This window comes from Oncorhynchus masou, unplaced genomic scaffold (genome assembly GCF_036934945.1).
Source record: "Oncorhynchus masou masou isolate Uvic2021 unplaced genomic scaffold, UVic_Omas_1.1 unplaced_scaffold_1807, whole genome shotgun sequence".
Lineage (NCBI taxonomy): Eukaryota > Metazoa > Chordata > Actinopteri > Salmoniformes > Salmonidae > Oncorhynchus > Oncorhynchus masou.
In genome coordinates, this window is record NW_027008281.1 from 87,501 (window position 1) to 110,718 (window position 23,218).

The following is a 23,218-nucleotide window of genomic DNA, read 5'->3' on the forward strand; positions in this document are numbered from 1 at the left end:
ATCTAGTTAGTTCACTCTACATCCTAGCAACAGCAATAGACATCTAGTTAGTTCACTCTACATCCTAGCAACAACAATAGACATCTAGTTAGTTCACTCTACATCCTAGCAACAGCAATAGACATCTAGTTAGTTCACTCTACATCCTAGCAACAACAATAGACATCTAGTTAGTTCACTCTACATCCTAGTTCAACATCCTAGCAACAACAATAGACATCTAGTTAGTTCACTCTACATCCTAGCAACAACAATAGACATCTAGTTAGTTCACTCTACATCCTAGCAACAACAATAGACATCTAGTTAGTTCACTCTACATCCTAGCAACAACAATAGACATCTAGTTAGTTCACTCTACATCCTAGCAACAACAATAGACATCTAGTTAGTTCACTCTACATCCTAGCAACAACAATAGACATCTAGTTAGTTCACTCTACATCCTAGCAACAGCAATAGACATCTAGTTAGTTCACTCTACATCCTAGCAACAACAATAGACATCTAGTTAGTTCACTCTACATCCTAGCAACAACAATAGACATCTAGTTAGTTCACTCTACATCCTAGCAACAACAATAGACATCTAGTTAGTTCACTCTACATCCTAGCAACAACAATAGACATCTAGTTAGTTCACTCTACATCCTAGCAACAACAATAGACATCTAGTTAGTTCACTCTACATCCTAGCAACAACAATAGACATCTAGTTAGTTCACTCTACATCCTAGCAACAACAATAGACATCTAGTTAGTTCACTCTACATCCTAGCAACAACAATAGACATCTAGTTAGTTCACTCTACATCCTAGCAACAACAATAGACATCTAGTTAGTTCACTCTACATCCTAGCAACAACAATAGACATCTAGTTAGTTCACTCTACATCCTAGCAACAACAATAGACATCTAGTTAGTTCACTCTACATCCTAGCAACAACAATAGACATCTAGTTAGTTCACTCTACATCCTAGCAACAACAATAGACATCTAGTTAGTTCACTCTACATCCTAGCAACAACAATAGACATCTAGTTAGTTCACTCTAGTTAGTTCACCTACATCCTACATCCTAGCAACAACAATAGACATCTAGTTAGTTCACTCTACATCCTAGCAACAACAATAGACATCTAGTTAGTTCACTCTACATCCTAGCAACAACAATAGACATCTAGTTAGTTCACTCTACATCCTAGCAACAACAATAGACATCTAGTTAGTTCACTCTACATCCTAGCAACAACAATATGACACCTAGTTAGTTCACTCTACATCCTAGCAACAACAATAGACATCTAGTTAGTTCACTCTACATCCTAGCAACAACAATAGACATCTAGTTAGTTCACTCTACATCCTAGCAACAACAATAGACATCTAGTTAGTTCACTCTACATCCTAGCAACAACAATAGACATCTAGTTAGTTCACTCTACATCCTAGCAACAACAATAGACATCTAGTTAGTTCACTCTACATCCTAGCAACAACAATAGACATCTAGTTAGTTCACTCTACATCCTAGCAACAACAATAGACATCTAGTTAGTTCACTCTACATCCTAGCAACAACAATAGACATCTAGTTAGTTCACTCTACATCCTGGCAACAACAATAGACATCTAGTTAGTTCACTCTACATCCTAGCAACAACAATAGACATCTAGTTAGTTCACTCTACATCCTAGCAACAACAATAGACATCTAGTTAGTTCACTCTACATCCTAGCAACAACAATAGACATCTAGTTAGTTCACTCTACATCCTAGCAACAACAATAGACATCTAGTTAGTTCACTCTACATCCTAGCAACAACAATAGACATCTAGTTAGTTCACATCTACATCCTAGCAACAACAATAGACATCTAGTTAGTTCACTCTACATCCTAGCAACAACAATAGACATCTAGTTAGTTCACTCTACATCCTAGCAACAACAATAGACATCTAGTTAGTTCACTCTACATCCTAGCAACAACAATAGACATCTAGTTAGTTCACTCTACATCCTAGCAACAACAATAGACATCTAGTTAGTTCACTCTACATCCTAGCAACAACAATAGACATCTAGTTAGTTCACTCTACATCCTAGCAACAACAATAGACATCTAGTTAGTTCACTCTACATCCTATCAACAACAATAGACATCTAGTTAGTTCACTCTACATCCTAGCAACAACAATAGACATCTAGTTAGTTCACTCTACATCCTAGCAACAACAATAGACATCTAGTTAGTTCACTCTACACCCTAGCAACAACAATAGACATCTAGTTAGTTCACTCTACATCCTAGCAACAACAATAGACATCTAGTTAGTTCACTCTACATCCTAGCAACAACAATAGACATCTAGTTAGTTCACTCTACATCCTAGCAACAACAATAGACATCTAGTTAGTTCACTCTACATCCTAGCAACAACAATAGACATCTAGTTAGTTCACTCTACATCCTAGCAACAACAATAGACATCTAGTTAGTTCACTCTACATCCTAGCAACAGCAATAGACATCTAGTTAGTTCACTCTACATCCTAGCAACAACAATAGACATCTAGTTAGTTCACTCTACATCCTAGCAACAACAATAGACATCTAGTTAGTTCACTCTACATCCTGGCAACAACAATAGACATCTAGTTAGTTCACTCTACATCCTAGCAACAACAATAGACATCTAGTTAGTTCACTCTACATCCTAGCAACAACAATAGACATCTAGTTAGTTCACTCTACATCCTAGCAACAACAATAGACATCTAGTTAGTTCACTCTACATCCTAGCAACAACAATAGACATCTAGTTAGTTCACTCTACATCCTAGCAACAACAATAGACATCTAGTTAGTTCACTCTACATCCTAGCAACAACAATAGACATCTAGTTAGTTCACTCTACATCCTAGCAACAACAATAGACATCTAGTTAGTTCACTCTACATCCTAGCAACAACAATAGACATCTAGTTAGTTCACTCTACATCCTAGCAACAACAATAGACATCTAGTTAGTTCACTCTACATCCTAGCGCTCAGCAATATGTATCTATCCCCTAACAACATGGTTACAGTGGGTTGGATTGTAACGAAGCATTTCCATGTATACGGCATTAACATATACATTTGGTGTCAAATGAAAGCTACGAGTCTAGGCTATAATTCTCTGAAATTAAAGCATATCTAAATGTTTAAAACATTTTCCATTCTGAAAATCAGGGATAAACAAATGCTTTTATTTCTGGTCAAACAGATAGAAAATGCGTGTCACGAATCTCGCCGAGGATGGTGCCTCTTCCTGTTGGGGCGGGGCTCGGCGGTCGTCGTCGCCGGCCTATTAGCTGCCATCGATTCCCTTTCCGTTTGTTTTGGTTATTGGGTTTAATTGGGTACACCTGTTTTGTATTAGGGTTTGTTTGTAGGGTATTTAAGGGCACTAGGCCCGCTGGGTATTTGTGCGGGCTTGTTTTTTGTTACTCTGTGTTGGATGGTGTTATTTTGTTCATATCCTTATTCGCCGGACTATTTCTGTCCTATTGTTTGGACTGGCAACTTATATACGCCCTGTGTGTTGGCGTAACCATTTTTGTTGTGCTGGGAATAAATTTGACAAAACGCCTGAACCCTGCTCTCTGTGCCTGATTCCACCCACCACTCCTAGTTATCGTAACAATGCGTCTTAGAAAACAGTAGAGTATAGTTCAGGAGAGGAGATTAGTTTAGAGTACATTATAATTTACTGTGTTGTACTGTACTGAACTGTACTGAACTCTACTGCTGTGGTGTCCAAGCCTGGGAAACATAGAAGTCTTATGATTGGTACAGATTTGGTCAGGTCAGGACCAACCAAATTTCGTCTTGTTTGCAGGCGGAGCTCATTAAAATAATAGCCAGTGTCATTCTGTTACCCATGGAATTTCCCACAAGCGTCCCCAAAATGTTTGATAATACAGTTGATTGTGACAACCAAACCCCACATTCCATGTGAAAACCAAACCCCACATTCCATGTGAAAACCAAACCCCACATTCCATGTGAATAACCAAACCCCACATTCCATGTGAATAACCAAACCCCACATTCCATGTGACAACCAAACCAACCAACCCCCACATTCCATGTGACATCCAAACCCCACATTCCATGTGACAACCAAACCAACCAACCACCCACATTCCATGTGACAACCAAACCCCACATTCCATGTGAATAACCAAACCCCACATTCCATGTGACAACCAAACCCCACATTCCATGTGACAACCAAACCAACCAACCCCCACATTCCATGTGACAACCAAACCCCACATTCCATGTGACAACCAAACCAACCAAACCCCACATTCCATGTGACAACCAAAACCCACATTCCATGTGAATAACCAAACCCCACATTCCATGTGAATAACCAAACCCCACATTCCATGTGACAACCAAACCAACCAGCCCCCACATTCCATGTGACAACCAAAACCCCACATTCCATGTGACAACCAAACCAACCAAACCCCACATTCCATGTGACAACCAAACCCCACATTCCATGTGACAACCAAACCCCACATTCCATGTGACAACCAAACCAACCAAACCCCACATTCCATGTGAATAACCAAACCCCACATTCCATGTGACAACCAAACCCCACATTCCATGTGACAACCAAACCCACATTCCATGTGACAACCAAACCCCACATTCCATGTGACAACCAAACCCCACATTCCATGTGACAACCAAACCCCACATTCCATGTGACAACCAAACCCACATTCCATGTGACAACCAAACCCCACATTCCATGTGACAACCAAACCAACCAAACCCCACATTCCATGTGACAACCAAACCAACCAACCCCACATTCCATGTGACAACAAAACCCCACATTCCATGTGACAACCAAACCAACCAACCCCCACATTCCATGTGACAACCAAACCAACCAACCCCACATTCCATGTGACAACCAAACCAACCAACCCCCACATTCCATGTGACAACCAAACCCCACATTCCATGTGACAACCAAACCCCACATTCCATGTGACAACCAAACCAACCAAACCCCACATTCCATGTGACAACCAAACCCCACATTCCATGTGACAACCAAACCAACCAACCCCCACATTCCATGTGACAACCAAACCCCACATTCCATGTGACAACCAAACCAACCAAACCCCACCTTCCATGTGAATAACCAAACCCCACCTTCCATGTGACAACCAAACCCCACATTCCATGTGACAACCAAACCCCACATTCCATGTGACAACCAAACCAACCAAACCCCACCTTCCATGTGAATAACCAAACCCCACATTCCATGTGACAACCAAACCCCACATTCCATGTGACAACCAAATGCAAACATTTACAAAGAAAATACCAACATCATTCAAAGAAAAACTTTCTCCACACCTATTGCACAGTCTTCACATTTTGCTGCCTTAAATTTAAATCTAAAAAGAGAGATTTTTTTCTACAGATCTACACAACCTATTCCACAAGTTTCAAAGTGAAAGAAAATTATATGAACATTTTCCAAATTAATTTTTAAAAATCAAAAAATGAAGATATATTGTGGTGGCAGCCTCATGTTATGGGTATGCTTGTCACTGGCAGAGATTAGGGCGTTTGTTAGGATAAAAATCCATTTGAATGGCACAAAGCCCATATAAAACATTTGTGGAAACCGTGCATCAGTCTTCTGAAAATCTAACCTTGGGATATAGTTGTATTTTCAGCAGGAGTATCACCAAATATTTAATGCCAAAGACACCAGAATGGCTTGTCCTGAGTGGTCCAGCCACAGTCCTGACATAAATTTGCTTGAAAACCAGAGACAAGGTTTGATAATTGCTGTCCATCAATGACTCCTAACCAAATTTACTGAGCTTGAGCAATTTTGACAAAAACAATGGAAAAAATGTTGCCCTAAGAGTTGTGCGAAGTTGGTTGAATCTTATTCACAATGAATCACAGCTGTAATGGCTGCCAAAGGAGCTTCCACCAAGTGTTAACTCTGGGCTGAGAAGACATAATGCATCATTGTTATTTTAGTTTAGGGCAGCTACATGTGAAGACTGTGCAAGTGGTGTGTAGACTTCACTAGCGACTCGAAATTCCCCTCGCCTCAATGTTTTCTCATGAATTGACCAGGTGGATGAGTTATTTTAAAGAATTCACACATTTGAACCTTAAAATTATTACACATTGCTGTTAAGATCGGGAGCAATTAGCACTGTGACAACCAACCCTGAGACAACCAACCACTGAGACAACCAGCCCCTGAGACAACCAGCCCCTGAGACAACCAACCACTGAGACCACCAGCCCATGAGATAACCAACCACTGAGACAACCAGCCCATGAGATAACCAACCCCTGAGACAACCAGCCACGGAGACAACCAGCCCCTGAGATAACCAACCCCTGAGACAACCAGCCCGGAGACAACCAGCCCCTGAGATAACCAACCCCTGAGACAACCAGCCCCTGAGACAACCAGCCCCTGAGACAACCAGTCCCTGAGACAACCAGCCCCTGAGACAACCAGCCCCTGAGACAATGAGACAACCAACCCCTGAGATAACCAACCCCTGAGACAACCAACCCATGAGATAACCAACCCCTGAGACAATGAGACAACCAACCCCTGAGATAACCAACCCCTGAGACAACCAACCCATGAGATAACCAACCCCTGAGACAATGAGACAACCAACCCATGAGATAACCAACCCCTGAGACAACCAACCCCTGAGACAACCAACCCATGAGATAACCAACCGCTGAGACAACCAACCCATGAGATAACCAACCCCTGAGACAATGAGACAACCAACCGCTGAGACAACCAACCCATGAGATAACCAACCGCTGAGACAATGAGACAACCAACCCATGAGAGGTGTGTATTTATAGCAGCGTGAGGTGGTGTTGAAGGGGAGTTTTGTTGTCCTTTGTTTTGTTGTCCTTTGTCCTTTGTTGTCCTTAAGCCATTTTGCCACAACTTTGGATGTATGCTTGGGGTCATTGTCCATTTGGAAGACCCATTTGCGACCAAGCTTTAACTTCCTGCCTGACTGACTCTCTCTCTCTCTCTCTCTCTCTCTCTCTTTCTCTCTCTCTCTCTCTCTCTCTCTCTCTCTCTCTCTCTCTCTCTCTCTCTCTCTCCCAGTCTAAGTGAAGGTAAAACCCTATTTTAGGCAACACGATGTGTGAGGATAGACTGAAGAGACCAACAGTAACACATTGATGTGTGAGGATAGACTGAGGAGACCAACAGTAACACACTCTGTTACCAACACAGCCTGTTACCAACACAGCCTGTTACCAACACACTCTGTTACCAACACAGCCTGTTACCAACACAGCCTGTTACCAACACAGCCTGTTACCAACACACTCTGTTACCAACACAGCCTGTTACCAACACAGCCTGTTACCAACACAGCCTGTTACAAACACAGCCTGTTACCAACAATGTCTGTTACCAACACAACCTGTTTCCAACACAGCCTGTTACGAACACAGCCTGTTACAAACACAGCCTGTTACCAACAATGTCTGTTACCAACACAGCCTGTTACCAACACACCCTGTTACCAACACAGCCTGTTACAAACACAGCCTGTTACCAACAATGTCTGTTACCAACAATGTCTGTTACCAACAATGTCTGTTACCAACACACCCTGTTTCCAACACAGCCTGTTACTGCTTTGCTATTAGTTTAAAGAGCTGACTGACCTTAGAGAGGGGCAGGACGAGGAAGGCACCGCCCCCCACTCGACTCCACGATGACGGCCAGGAACTTTGGGTTGACGGCACAGAACGAGCTGTCCCACGTCACCTTGGAAACGCGTATGTCATCGTAGCCCTGCTCCGTCTTCACCGCCTGGCCAAAGACGTGTCGGAACTTACTCTGTCGTACGATGCTGCGACTCATCGCTATATAGACGAGGGGAGGGGTCGGGGGAGAGATAAAGTTGAGTGGGAGAGGGTAAGACAAAGATGGAGGTGGGGGGAGAGATTGACAATCTCAGATATGCAATTTCCATCAATCAATCATTTAATCAATCATTTCATAATTTATGATGAATATAGGACTTGTATCATGTGAACCATCCGACTGATCCCTCCTCCTCCGTTGAGAAGATACACTATGACCCAATGCCTGTAACTCAGCAGTTGGGTCATTCAAACAACCCTAACATGTTGTTGGGTTATTGATGCTGGGTGCAGGTTTATTAATGCTGGGTTATTGCGATATCAAAAGACTAGAGATGTGGCTTTCAGATAGTTATTTTTGGTCACCCGTGAGCGTAAATGTCATTTGGTTCATCTGTTCTGTTGTATTGTCATCACATGTTGTGATTGAACACTGACAGTGTTGTAGCTTTAATGAGGTTTACACAAGTGCATGAGTTCCTAAAGTGCCTATGCATATCCCAATGTTGGGATAATTAATACATGCCTATGTTGGGATAGGTAAATAATAATGCTCTGAAATGTATATTAGAATATGTCATGTGCAAAAATATTCAAGGAACACTTCTTATCTAACTATGCTGTTGAAGCATAGACACCTGACCTGCCGAAAACGTTCACAGGATTGGGTAGCCCTTTCCTGTGGTTGAATGACCAAGAGGCCTCATGGGTGGAATATTATTTCATGGGTCGATATTTTTCATAAATATCATAATTAATAAACTTTTTTTTTTTTTTTTTTTTTTTTACCGGTGAAATTCTGGTGTTTCTGTGTCAAACGGTTTTGTTATATTTCAGTCTTCTGTGATGTATACGGAACAGAAATATAAACGCAACATGTAAAGTGTTGGTCCCATGTTTCATGAGCTCAAATAAAATATCCCAGAAATGTTCTATACGCACAAAAAGCCTGTATCTCGGATTTTGTGCACAATTTTGTTTACATCCCTGTTAGTGAGCATTTCTCCTTTGCCAATATAATCCATCCAATTGACAGGTGTGGCATAGCAAGACGCTGATTTAACAGCATGGTCATTACACAGGTGCACCTTGTGCTGGGGACAATAAAATGTTACTCTAAAATGTGCCGTTTTGTCACAACGCAGACGTCTCACAGCTGATGAAACTATTGTGTTGTACAAAGGTATACAACTCACACACATGGTTATGGACTTAAAATAAGCCACCTACACCATGTCATATATAGAGGTGAAATGTATTACATTTTGAGTTTGCATCCAAATGTTACACTATATATACACTACCAGTCAAAAGTTTGGAAACATCTACTCAATCAAGGGTTTTTTCTTTATTTTGACTATTTTCTACATTGTAGAATAATAGTGAAGACATCAAAACTATGAAATAACACACATGGAAACATGAAGTAACCAAGTTTTAAATAAGTCAAAATGTATTTTATATTTTAGGATCTTCAAAATAGCCACCCTTTGCCTTGCTGACATCTTTGCACACTCTTGGCATTCTCTCAACCAGCTTCATGAGGTAGTGACCTGGAATGCATTTCAATTAATGTAACAGGTGTGTTAAAAGTTAATTTGTGGAATTTGTTTCCTTTTTATTACATTTGAGCCAATCAGCTGTGTTGTGACAAGGTATGGGTGGTATACAGAAGATAGCCCATTTTGGTAAAATATGTAACATTTCAAGAATTTTGAAAGTTTTTTCAAGTGCAGTCACAAAACCAACAAGCGCTATGATGAAACTGGCTCTCATGAGGACAACCACAGGAAAGGAAGACCCAGAGTTACCTCTGCTGCAGAGGATAAGTTCATTAGAATAACTGTACCTAACTGTAGCCCAAATAAATGCTTCACAGAGTTCAAGTAACAGACACATCTCAACATCAACTGTTCAGAGGAGACTGCGTGAATTGCTGCAAAGATTTGCTGCAAAGAAACCACTACTAAAGGACACCAATAAGAAGAAGAGACTTGCTTGGGCCAAGAAACACAAGCAATGGACATTAGACCAGTGGAAATCTGTCCTTTGGTGTGATGAGTCCAAATGTGAGATTTTTGGTTCCAACCACCGTGTCTTTGTGAGAGGCAGAGTAGGTGAACGGATGATCTCCACATATGTGTTTCCCACCGTGAAGCATGGAGGAGGAGGTCTGATGGTGCGGGGGTGCTTTTCTGGTGACACTGTGAAATTATGAGACATATTAATAATATTCCACACGAGGCCACTAGAGGGCGATTTGGTCATTTGATTGCAGAATTTATTTATTTTTTCTCTTGCAATTGCATAGCATAGACTATGGAGATATTGTGCAACATGGGCTTATAGGAACACATTTCATTCCGGGGCGGCAGGATAGCCTAGTGGGTAGAGCGTTGGACTAGTAACCGGAAGGTTGCATCTGTCGTTCTGCCCTTGAACAGGCAGTTAACCCACTGTTCCCAGGCCGTCATTGAAAATAAGAATTTGTTCTTAACTGACTTGCCTGGTTAAATAAAGGTAAAATTAAAAATTAAAAATGCATCAACCAGCTATGATGAGAAACTTGTGATCCTATTCAGCTCAAACTCTAAAAGCCAGGGCTCTCAGGAAGTGCTTGATTTGATTTTCAATTGCATTTGCATTGATGTCAGAGTGGTTTGAGGGACAATAGAGTCCTGAGTACCAGGACATTAGGACCTGATGGAGGGACAATAGAACCCTGTGTACCAGGCCATTAGTACCTGATGGCGGGACAATAGAGCCCTGAGTACCAGGCCATTAGGACCTGATGGAGGGACAATAGAGCCCTGGGTACCAGGCCATTAGGACCTGATGAAGGGACAATAGAGTCCTGTGTACCAGGCCATTAGGACCTGATGGAGGGACAATAGAGCCCTGAGTACCAGGCCATTAGGACCTGATGGAGGGACAATAGAGCACTGAGTACCAGCCCAATAGGACCTGATGGAGGGACAATAGAGCCCTGAGTACCAGGCCATTAGGACGTGATGGAGGGACAATAGAGCCCTGAGTACCAGACTGTTAGGACCTGATGGAGGGACAATAGAGCCCTGAGTACCAGACTGTTAGGACCTGATGGAGGGACAATAGAGCCCTGAGTACCAGGCCAATAGGACCTGATGGAGGGACAATAGAGTCCTGAGTACCAGGCCATTAGGGCGTGATAGAGGGACAATAGAGCCCTGAGTACCAGGCCATCAATAGAGCCTCATCACTCAATGTGTGACTAAGACAGAACTCTGCAGGGAGTGTGGTTGATAAGAGACAACTCAAACATTCTGCAATAAATCAACTTTGGGGAGGGGACATTTATTGCCTAGCTTTTAGATCATCTGAATGGTTATGGGTCTGAATGGTTATGGGTCTGAATGGTTATTGGTCTGAATTAATAACTGTAAGGTCTACTACACCTGTTGTATTCTGCGCATGTGACTAATACAATTTGATTTGATTTGTCACAAGAAAAAAAAGCTACCAAGATGAGATGACAGGTCTACATGCGTTGTACTGTCTGTCCCCACCCTGCGCGTTGATTCATCATGCAGAGGCCGTAGAGAAGCAATACTTAGACATTGTATATCACTTAACAATTCCATTTAACGTCATGCTGTTCATATAAATAATTTATTATAATTTCCCCTTTCCTTGAAGTTATTTATCCCGGGAAAAGGAAGAGGTTTTGGGCAGTAAATGACGGTAAATCTCGGTAACCGGGTTCCCGCCATTCAACCCCAGTAGAAACCACGCTGTTGAACATAATGCTAACAGGAAATGTTTACTCTTACACAGGCATGATCCCCTCTTAGTTACCCAACTCCATCACAATAGGTTCTCTTTAAAAGGATCCATCGTTGGTACTGATATCTTTAGGGACATTTGTCTTGTTATTCAACAGTTTGTAACACTGTAATAAATTAGGCCTATTATTTAAAAACAAACGGTTCAAAGTTAAAATATAGGAATGCATAGCTTTCTTGTTCGTCCCAGAAATAAAAGTTTAATTTACATGACATTCTAAATGTCGTCACCGAGGCAACGTGCGTATCCAGAGCGACTTACAATCAGTTAATTAAACTAGTTCCATTACTGTGTAGACAAGTTCCGTTTGTTTGTAATATTCCAGTCTGTCTGTCTGTCTGTCTGTCTGTCTGTCTGTCTGTCTGTCTGTCTGTTTGTGTGTGTGTTCCGATAGGCCACAGCTCTTATTTTTGTGCTCTGCCATGGCGCATGGCATGGCTGTCGAGACAGGGTGAAAGAATGACATGGTCACCTAATATAGACATGTCAAACTGTCCTTCCAACCCCCCAGCCCTACCTCCCTGGGGCTCCGGGAGAGGGCATAATCATCCCAAAGAGTAGAATGATACCGATCTCCCTGATCTGTCAATAACAATAATATCGGCACATACAGACACAAACTCCTTGTGCGCGTATGTGAGGCCAATGGACACACACACACACAAACACATCTGGAAACCTGAACCAGTAGCCTAATAATTTCACCCCTATAGGGAGAGGGGGAGGGGGTAAATCCCCCCCCCTCCCTTGCATAACGTGCTCCATTTAGTTCAGCAATCACAATTTAAAGCTCGCCACTGTCCGGAGAAAAAGTGCGCAGTCACAATCTATGACTTTCCCAGCATTACTATGCACACACTGGCAATGCGATAAAAGCTGTCCATTCAACTGCATCGACGACTATTAACGATATTAAAACACGGCTGGTTTAAGGCAAAATTCATTCAGGAAACTCACCCAATCAGCTCGGTATTTGATGGGGATCGCCACTGTCGTTTGACCTCCGAATCCTCCTCTCCCCCTTCCCGTGGTAGTTTTCTGTTCTCGGTAACGCTCCCTGCTTAATGAAATGTTTTATCTGGTTCTCTGTGGTCCAGTTTTGTACAGTCGATGCGGGCTTGGCGAACGGGGAGCGAGGTACAACTACGACGCTCCTCAGCGGAGAGAGAAGGGGAGTGTGTTTGAAGGGAGGGTGTGTGTGGGGGATAGGAGAGGGGGGTCAAAGTGGTCCGGTCTATTTTCGAAAGAGTCCTGTCCGTGTCGGGCTATCTCTCGCGTGAGGGTGGAAGAGCCATATATTGTGCTGGGACCGCGCGTCGGGGACAGCTGGTCACGGGCCAGGCTGCTCTACACAAGCACCTGAAGAGGGAGAGTGGGAAAGTGGCTCACATTAAAACTTAGACGACCTGCGGTGATTGTGAACTATATTCTACTACAAACCGTCAGACATGCCTAAATACTTTTTTTCCTTTTTCAAACAGATAGCCCTATATGGACCAATTGGCTTTCCTACAAGCCTGCGGTCACAATTTGGTAGCCATTTCCTAAACTGTCCTGGTTAAGGGTAACAGGCAGACAAAATCCATGTGCTCCTCGGTCAGTCAGCGACACAACGGAAACTGTCACTCCGTCACAAACTATCTGTCCTCCTTCGGCTCGACAGCTGCGTGCTTCTCCGGACAAGTGTTGTGCTGAGATGTACTGCATGCACCTACACGTAGTGCCAATAGAGGGCGACAAAACGCAACACTTGCCACTTGCTGCAATTAGACTGAAGGGACAGTACAAACAAATTAGAAGGTCTATGAAGTTTAAAAACGATTGTTTTTACTTCTTCAGTTCATTTTATTGGCCTTTTGAGGAATATGTTTCACAGTATCGAGGACTGACATTACAAAAGAGAATCAATATTTACATATTGATTCATGAGTAACTAAGCAGAGAACATTAGGAAGTAGAGTCTTATTGATACCTAATAATGCCTGCCTTTATGGCTATAGACCATTAAGAAATGACAGTGATATCAACATACATTATGATTATTTATGATTACTTATCAATACCATATGCATTTCGCTGCAGCTAGAACGAGCTGCAACAAACACTCAAACTGGACAGTTTTATCTCAATCTCTTCATTCAAAGACTCAATCATGGACACTATTACTGGCATTTGTAGCGGCTTTGCCTGATGAATTGTTGTTTCTACCTTCTTGCCCTTTGCTCTGCTACCATGTTGTGCTGCTACCATGTTGTGTTGTCATGTGTTGCTGCCTTGCCATGTTGTTGTCTTTAGGTCTCTCTTCATGTAGTGTTGTTTGTCTTGTCGTGATCTGTGTTTTGTCCTATATTATTATTATTAGTGTCTTTTCATCCCAGCCCTCGTCCCTGCAGGATGCCTTTTAGAGACTGCCTTGGCACTTTGTTTTGTACACTCAGCACAGATGACACGAGGTCCATCGAAAAAAACACAAAGCCGCATGACCTTAGACCTCAGTAGCTCAGTTGGTAGAGCATGGCACTTGCAACACCAGGATAGTGGGTTCAATTCCCAGGACCACCTTTACATAAAATGTATGCATGCATAACTGTTAGACACTTCTGCTAAATGGCATTTATTATTAGAATTGACACAATAATGGAAAGTTACCAGACAGTATTATAACAGAGAATCTTTCAAGACCAGAAGTGACACTAGAGGCTCAAAACGAGTGTGACAGAGACCAACATGATGGAACAGAGATACGAGGAGAGGGATAGAGGATGGCTGCTGCTCGCGGCGGCAACCTTTGGTGTAGTCACGGTGATGCTGTTCTTAGTGGTAGCATCGGTGACTGGCGGCTGGACAGTGGTATCCACTGTGACTCTGATGGACCTGAAACAGGTTCCCACGTTCCCGCGCTGTCCACCGCCACCAGCTCTACCTCCGGGGAACAGCAGGAGGCACTGTAGGCTGCCAGAGTCACGGTCCAATTCCCAGCGCCCTTCACCGTGGTGGTGTTGAGGGTTCCGTTGCCCTGGCGCAGAGTGACGTGCTCGATGCCCGTCCCATTGCCGTCCGTCAGGTTGGCAGAGAGCTCCCACGCGGACAGGCTGCAGTCGTCAGAACAATTAGCTGTTACGCTGACCACATCGCACACCGGACGGCTGACATCTGTCACCTGTAAGGGAGGGAAAGAATGACATCGTTATAAGGATCCCCATTAGCTGCCACCATGACGTTAGCAAGTCTACCTGAGGTCTGACACACATCTAAAAAGACATTACAAACAATTACAACACTAACCCTGGAGGAAAGACATGAGTTTTCCTTTTAATCATTGATGTAATTCTAGCCTGGGTACCAGATCTGTTTGTGCCATCATTCCATTCCTTGCTACTCCTTGTCATGACACGGAGTGGAATGTTGGCACAAACAGATCTGGGACCAGGCTACGGTAATTCTACACCCAGAACAGAGAAAAACAGAGTTACCGGTGAAACGACTGAGAGGCGCAGAACGGCATAGTTAGTGTCGGTGGCCCCGGGAGACTCAGCCTCGATGGTCAGGGTGACGTCAGTGCCCGATGCGGTGTTGGCGGGAGCCGTGAGAGTCACTGTACCGTTGGCACTGACCCCGGTCACTAGCGTCAGGTCTGTAGGGGAAGAGGAGGGGAACCCCCGGTCGTTTGTGGCCCGGATGGTGAAGGATCCGCCGGTCCCGTTGGTTGTCACAGTGAACAGAACTGAAAAGGGTGTTCCAGGCTCCAGGTCACTTTCTGCCTTAGCCTGAAATCAGACAGAACACAGAACGTTCTGCCTCAGCATGAAATCAGACAGAACACAGAACGTTCTGCCTCAGCATGAAATCAGACAGAACACAGCAGAGCGTTCTGCCTCAGCATGAAATCAGACAGAACACAGAACGTTCTGCCTCAGCCTGAAATCAGACAGAAAACAACAGAACGTTCTGCCTCAGCATGAAATCAGACAGAACACAGAACGTTCTGCCTCAGCATGAAATCAGACAGAAAACAACAGAGCGTTCTGCCTCAGCATGAAATCAGACAGAACACAGAACGTTCTGCCTCAGCATGAAATCAGACAGAACACAGAACGTTCTGCCTCAGCATGAAATCAGACAGAAAAACAACAGAGCGTTCTGCCTCAGCATGAAATCAGACAGAACACAGAACGTTCTGCCTCAGCATGAAATCAGACAGAACACAGAACGTTCTGCCTCAGCATGAAATCAGACAGAAAACAACAGAGCGTTCTGCCTCAGCATGAAATCAGACAGAACACAGAACGTTCTGCCTCAGCCTGAAACCAGACAGAACACAGAACGTTCTGCCTCAGCATGAAATCAGACAGAACACAGAACGTTCTGCCTCAGCCTGAAACCAGATAGAAAACAACAGAACGTTCTGCCTCAGCATGAAATCAGACAGAACACAGAACGTTCTGCCTCAGCATGAAATCAGACAGAACACAGAACGTTCTGCCTCAGCATGAAATCAGACAGAACACAGAACGTTCTGCCTCAGCATGAAATCAGACAGAACACAGAACGTTCTGCCTCAGCCTGAAACCAGACAGAAAACAACAGAACGTTCTGCCTCAGCCTGAAACCAGACAGAACACAACAGAACGTTCTGCCTCAGCCTGAAATCAGACAGAACACAGAACGTTCTGCCTCAGCCTGAAATCAGACAGAACACAACAGAGCGTTCTGCCTCAGCATGAAACCAGGCAGAACACAACAGAACGTTCTGCCTCAGCCTGAAACCAGATAGAACACAACAGAACGTTCTGCCTCAGCCTGAAACCAGATAGAAAACAACAGAACGTTCTGCCTCAGCCTGAAACCAGATAGAAAACAACAGAACGTTCTGCCTCAGCCTGAAACCAGATAGAAAACAACAGAACGTTCTGCCTCAGCCTGAAATCAGATAGAACACAACAGAACGTTCTGCCTCAGCCTGAAACCAGATAGAAAACAACAGAACGTTCTGCCTCAGCCTGAAACCAGATAGAACACAACAGAACGTTCTGCCTCAGCCTGAAACCAGATGAAAACAACAGAACGTTCTGCCTCAGCCTGAAACCAGGCAGAACACAACAGAACGTTCTGCCTCAGCCTGAAACCAGATAGAACACAACAGAACGTTCTGCCTCAGCCTGAAATCAGATAGAACACAACAGAACGTTCTGCCTCAGCCTGAAACCAGATGAAAACAACAGAACGTTCTGCCTCAGCCTGAAACCAGATAGAACACAACAGAACGTTCTGCCTCAGCCTGAAACCAGATAGAACACAACAGAACGTTCTGCCTCAGCCTGAAACCAGATAGAAAACAACAGAACGTTCTGCCTCAGCCTGAAACCAGATAGAACACAACAGAACGTTCTGCCTCAGCCTGAAACCAGATAGAAAACAACAGAACGTTCTGCCTCAGCCTGAAACCAGATAGAACACAACAGAACGTTCTGCCTCAGCCTGAAACCAGACAGAAAACAACAGAACGTTCTGCCTCAGCCTGAAACCAGATAGAACACAACAGAACGTTCTGCCTCAGCCTGAAACCAGATAGAACACAACAGAACGTTCTGCCTCAGCCTGAAATCAGATAGAACACAACAGAACGTTCTGCCTCAGCCTGAAACCAGACAGAACACAACAGAACGTTCTGCCTCAGCCTGAAACCAGATAGAACACAACAGAACGTTCTGCCTCAGCCTGAAACCAGATAGAACACAACAGAACGTTCTGCCTACTCTAGTCATACATTCCTCTGAATATGGAGCTCTGTGTACTCACTACCCAGTATTGGTAGGCTACAAGTATCCCCAGGATCCCTCCCCAACACTAACCATCACAGGGAAAAATGAAAAAATTACCAGACCCAGCGTCACAGTGCGACTTCAACAACTCTGAATCTTGACATTTGACCTTGGCACTCACCATCACCATAACAGTGGAGGCTCTGAGGCGGGTGGAGGACTGTCTCTGGAAGCTGTCTGGTAATGCCCTTGTGGTGGCGCTGTTCTCTCCTCTCAGACGCACAACAAATTCCCCCGCCGGGATTCTGTCCATGGTAACCAGGAAGTCCCCGCCGCCGACTGATTCCAAGGTTCCATTGACCTCCCCTGACCCCGAGGCCTCAACCAGCGCGACCTCTGTCAGACTCACAGATTCACTCCCCGTCACTGACACCAGCAGGGTGGCATTACCACCTGGGGCGGAGAAATGTGGTGAGGAGGGAGCTAATGTACAAGTAGCAAATCACATTATTGCTGAGCTAGAAACTTGTAAGTAAAAAAACAAAAAGTTAGGAGTGTTAAATCAGCATCAATGTTAGGAACCACAATGGAGGATCAGACATACATAGACAGCATTTTGGTGCCCCTGTAAATATTCACCCTGTGTCACTGTGCTCCAACTGTTAATTAACCTCTTGAAACTCTAGGGCGCTATATCATTTTTGGATAAAAAGACGTGCCCGTTTTAAGCGCAATATTTTGTCACAAAAAGATGCTCGACTATGCATATAATTGGTAGCTTTGGAAAGAAAACACTCTGACGTGTCCAGAACTGCAAAGATATTCTCTGTGCGTGCCCTACAACGTGAGCTACAGGCAAAACCAAGATGAGACGGCATCCAGGAAATGAGCAGGATTTTTGAGGCTCCGTTTTCCATTGTCTCCTTATATGGCTGTGAATGCGAGAGGAATGAGTCTGCCCTTTCTGTCGTTTCCCCAAGGTGTCTGCAGCATTGTGACGTATTTGTAGGCATATCATTGGAAGATTGACCATAAGAGACCACATTTACCAGGTGTCTGCCCGGTGTCCTGCGCCGAAATTGGTGCGCAAAACTCAGCTGCAAGTATTTTTCCATGGAATTCAGAGAAGAAAGCATGCTTCCACGAACGATATATCAATGAAGAGATATGTGAAAAAACACCTTGAGGATTGATTCCAAACAACGTTTGCCATGTTTCAGTCGATATTATGGAGTTAATTCGGAAAAAGTTTGACGTTGTTGGTGACTGAATTTTCGGTTCGTTTCGGTAGCCAAATGTGATGTACAAAACGGAGCGATTTCTCCTACACAAAGATGCTTTCAGGAAAAACTGGACATTTGCTATGTAACTGAGAGTCTCCTCATTGAAAACATCCGAAGCTCTTCAAAGGTAAATGATTTTATTTATTTGGTTATCTGGTTTTTGTGAAAATTCTGCGTGCTAAATGCTACTCAAAATGCTAAGCTAGCTTAGCATACTCTTACACAAATTAGTGAATTGCTATGGTTCAAAAGCATATTTTGAAAATCTGAGATGACAGTGTTGTTAAGAAAAGGCTAAGCTTGAGAGTAGGCGCATTATTTTCATTTTATTTGCGATTTTCAGAAATCGTTAACGTTGCGTTATGCTAATGAGCCTGAGGCTTTATTCACGATCCGGATCCGGGATGGGTAGTTTCAAGAGTTAACAAACTTGTTTGTTTAAATCCTGTCTCACCAGCTTGAGGACGGGACTCTAAAACAGCGAAGGCTGGATGAGGTCCCTGGGACACCTCCACAAAGTCAAACAGGAAGTCGATGGCGCTCTGACCTGGAAAGAGAAAGTCAAAGAGCTCTTTGACCTCTGAACATGGAATAAAAGCATACGCTCAAAAGTTGTCAATAAACAATCATCACACTAGAGGTACTCTGTAACAATGTGTTACCCACACACTTAACCTGCGAATCTAAATACCATGTAACACACTGTTCAGCACACTATTACGAATGGTTGCTAACTTGCCTAATTTCTGTGTAATATGCCCTCCAGAAAAGCCAACATCGTCACACTCACCTACGACCTTCAGTGAGTAGGGCACAGTTGACGACACACGGATTTCCCATAATCCCGCTTGGCTGTCCAGCCCCAGTGTGAGGAAGTTCCCCACAGTTTTAATCGTTGCCAGAGACCCATTTACCTCCCCACTACTCTGGGACACACCTGTGGGATGACATCACCATAACCATAGCAACAAACATGGGAATTTGCCCCAAGCTACGACATAAGTACATCTCTAATTATCTGAATAGAGAGCATGTTTGTGATTTTTTAAATGTAACCTTTCTATCAGGGCTCTCAACCCTGTTCCTGGAGAACTAACTCCCTGTAGGTTTTAACTCCAACCCTGTTCATGGAGAACCCCCTCCCTGTAGGTTTTAACTCCAACCCTGTTCATGGAGAACCCCCTCCCTGTAGGTTAACTCCAACCCTGTTCCTGGAGAACTAATGCCTGTAGGTTTTAACTCCAACCCTGTTCATGGAGAACTACCTCCCTGTAGGTTTTAACTCCAACCCGGTTCCTGGAGAACTACCTCCCTGTAGGTTTTAACTCCAACCCTGTTCCTGGAGAACTAACGCCTGTAAGTTTTAACTCCAACCCTGTTCCTGGAGAACTAATGCCTGTAGGTTTTAACTCCAACCCTGTTCCTGGAGAACTAACGCCTGTAGGTTTTAACTCCAACCCTGTTCCTGAAGAACTACCTCCCTGTAGGTTTTAAGTTTTAACTCCAAACCTGTTTATGGAGAACTACATCCCTGTAGGTTTTAACTCCAACCCTAATCTACTGTAGGGTTTCCCAAACTCAGTCATAGGGCTCCCCTTATTGCACGTTGTGATATTTTCCCTAGTTCTACACAGCTGATTCAAATAATCAAAGCTTGAGTATGAGTTGCACATGGTGGGCCCCGGGACCTAGTTTGGGAAACCCTGGTCTAGCACACCCGAGTAGCTGTTTGATAAGCTGAATCTGGTTTGTTACAACTGGGGTTAGAGTTAAAACCTACAGGAGGGTCTCTCTCCAGGAACAGGGTTGGAGTTAAAACCTACAGGAGGGTATCTCTCCGGGAACAGGGTTGGAGTTAAAACCTACAGGAGGGTATCTCTCCGGGAACAGGGTTGGAGTTTAAACCTACAGGAGGGTATCTCTCCAGGAACAGGGTTGGAGTTAAAACCTACAGGAGGGTATCTCTCCAGGAACAGGGTTGGAGTTAAAACCTACAGGTGGGTATCTCTCCAGGAACAGGGTTGGAGTTTAAACCTACAGGAGGGTATCTCTCCAGGAACAGGGTTGGAGTTAAAACCTACAGGAGGGTATCTCTCCAGGAACAGGGTTGGAGTTAAAACCTACAGGAGGGTATCTCTCCAGGAACAGGGTTGGAGTTAAAACCTACAGGAGGGTATCTCTCCAGGAACAGGGTTGGAGTTTAAACCTACAGGAGGGTCTCTCCAGGAACAGGGTTGGAGTTTAAACCTACAGGAGGGTATCTCTCCAGGAACAGGGTTGGAGTTAAAACCTACAGGAGGGTTTCTCTCCAGGAACAGGGTTGGAGTTAAAACCTACAGGAGGGTATCTCTCCAGGAACAGGGTTGGAGTTAAAACCTACAGGAGGGTCTCTCTCCAGGAACAGGGTTGGAGTTAAAACCTACAGGAGGGTATCTCTCCAGGAACAGGGTTGGAGTTAAAACCTACAGGAGGGTATCTCTCCAGGAACAGGGTTGGAGTTAAAACCTACAGGAGGGTCTCTCTCCAGGAACAGGGTTGGAGTTTAAACCTACAGGAGGGTCTCTCTCCAGGAACAGGGTTGGAGTTTAAACCTACAGGAGGGTATCTCTCCAGGAACAGGGTTGGAGTTAAAACCTACAGGAGGGTTTCTCTCCAGGAACAGGGTTGGAGTTAAAACCAACAGGAGGGTATCTCTCCAGGGAACAGGGTTGGAGTTAAAACCTACAGGAGGGTCTCTCTCCAGGAACAGGGTTGGAGTTAAAACCTACAGGAGGGTATCTATCCAGGAACAGGGTTGGAGTTTAAACCTACAGGAGGGTCTCTCCAGGAACAGGGTTGGAGTTTAAACCTACAGGAGGGTATCTCTCCAGGAACAGGGTTGGAGTTAAAACCTACAGGAGGGTATCTCTCCAGGAACAGGGTTGGAGTTAAAACCTACAGGAGGGTAGCTCTCCAGGAACAGGGTTGGAGTTAAAACCTACAGGAGGGTATCTCTCCAGGAACAGGGTTGGAGTTAAAACCTACAGGAGGGTATCTCTCCAGGAACAGGGTTGGAGTTAAAACCTACAGGGGGGTATCTCTCCAGGAACAGGGATGGAGTTTAAACCTACAGGAGGGTATCTCTCCAGGAACAGGGTTGGAGTTAAAACCTACAGGAGGGTATCTCTCCAGGAACAGGGTTGGAGTTAAAACCTACAGGAGGGTAGCTCTCCAGGAACAGGGTTGGAGTTTAAACCTACAGGAGGGTAGCTCTCCAGGAACAGGGTTGGAGTTAAAACCTACAGGAGGGTCTCTCTCCAGGAACAGGGTTGGAGTTAAAACCTACAGGAGGGTAGCTCTCCAGGAACAGGGATGGAGTTAAAACCTACAGGAGGGTCTCTCTCCAGGAACAGGGTTGGAGTTAAAACCTACAGGAGGGTATCTCTCCGGGAACAGGGTTGGAGTTTAAACCTACAGGAGGGTCTCTCTCCAGGAACAGGGTTGGAGTTAAAACCTACAGGGGGTATCTCTCCAGGAACAGGGATGGAGTTTAAACCTACAGGAGGGTCTCTCTCCAGGAACAGGGTTGGAGTTAAAACCTACAGGGGGGTCTCTCCAGGAACAGGGTTGGAGTTAAAACCTACAGGAGGGTATCTCTCCAGGAACAGGGTTGGAGTTAAAACCTACAGGAGGGTCTCTCTCCAGGAACAGGGTTGGAGTTTAAACCTACAGGAGGGTCTCTCTCCAGGAACAGGGTTGGAGTATAAACCTACAGGAAGGTAGCTCTATGAACAGGGTTGGAGTTTAAACCTACAGGAGGGTCTCTCTCCAGGAACAGGGTTGGAGTATAAACCTACAGGAGGGTCTCTCTCCAGGAACAGGGTTGGAGTTTAAACCTACAGGAGGGTAGCTCTCCAGGAACAGGGTTGGAGTTTAAACCTACAGGAGTGGTCTCTCTCCAGGAACAGGGTTGGAGTTTAAACCTACAGGAGGGTATCTCTCCGGGAACAGGGATGGAGTTTAAACCTACAGGAGGGTATCTCTCCAGGAACAGGGTTGGAGTTTAAACCTACAGGAGGGTATCTCTCCAGGAACAGGGTTGGAGTTAAAACCTACAGGAGGGTAGCCTCCAGGAACAGGGTTGGAGTTAAAACCTACAGGAGGGTATCTCTCCAGGAACAGGGTTGGAGTTAAAACCTACAGGAGGGTATCTCTCCAGGAACAGGGTTGGAGTTAAAACCTACAGGAGGGTATCTCTCCAGGAACAGGGATGGAGTTTAAACCTACAGGAGGGTATCTCTCCAGGAACAGGGTTGGAGTTAAAACCTACAGGAGGGTATCTCCTCCAGGAACAGGGTTGGAGTTAAAACCTACAGGAGGGTATCTC

General features: G+C 44.3%; 2 pseudogenes; both read right to left on the reverse strand.

Annotated features, from left to right (window-relative positions):
* Positions 1-14,299, reverse strand: part of LOC135532295 (coronin-6-like) — a 30,983-nt pseudogene extending 16,684 nt beyond the window's left edge.
* A 106-nt stretch (positions 14,300-14,405) lies between these two features.
* On the reverse strand, positions 14,406-19,802 carry LOC135532294 (von Willebrand factor A domain-containing protein 7-like; annotated as a pseudogene).
* Between the last annotated feature and the right edge of the window lie 3,416 nt (positions 19,803-23,218).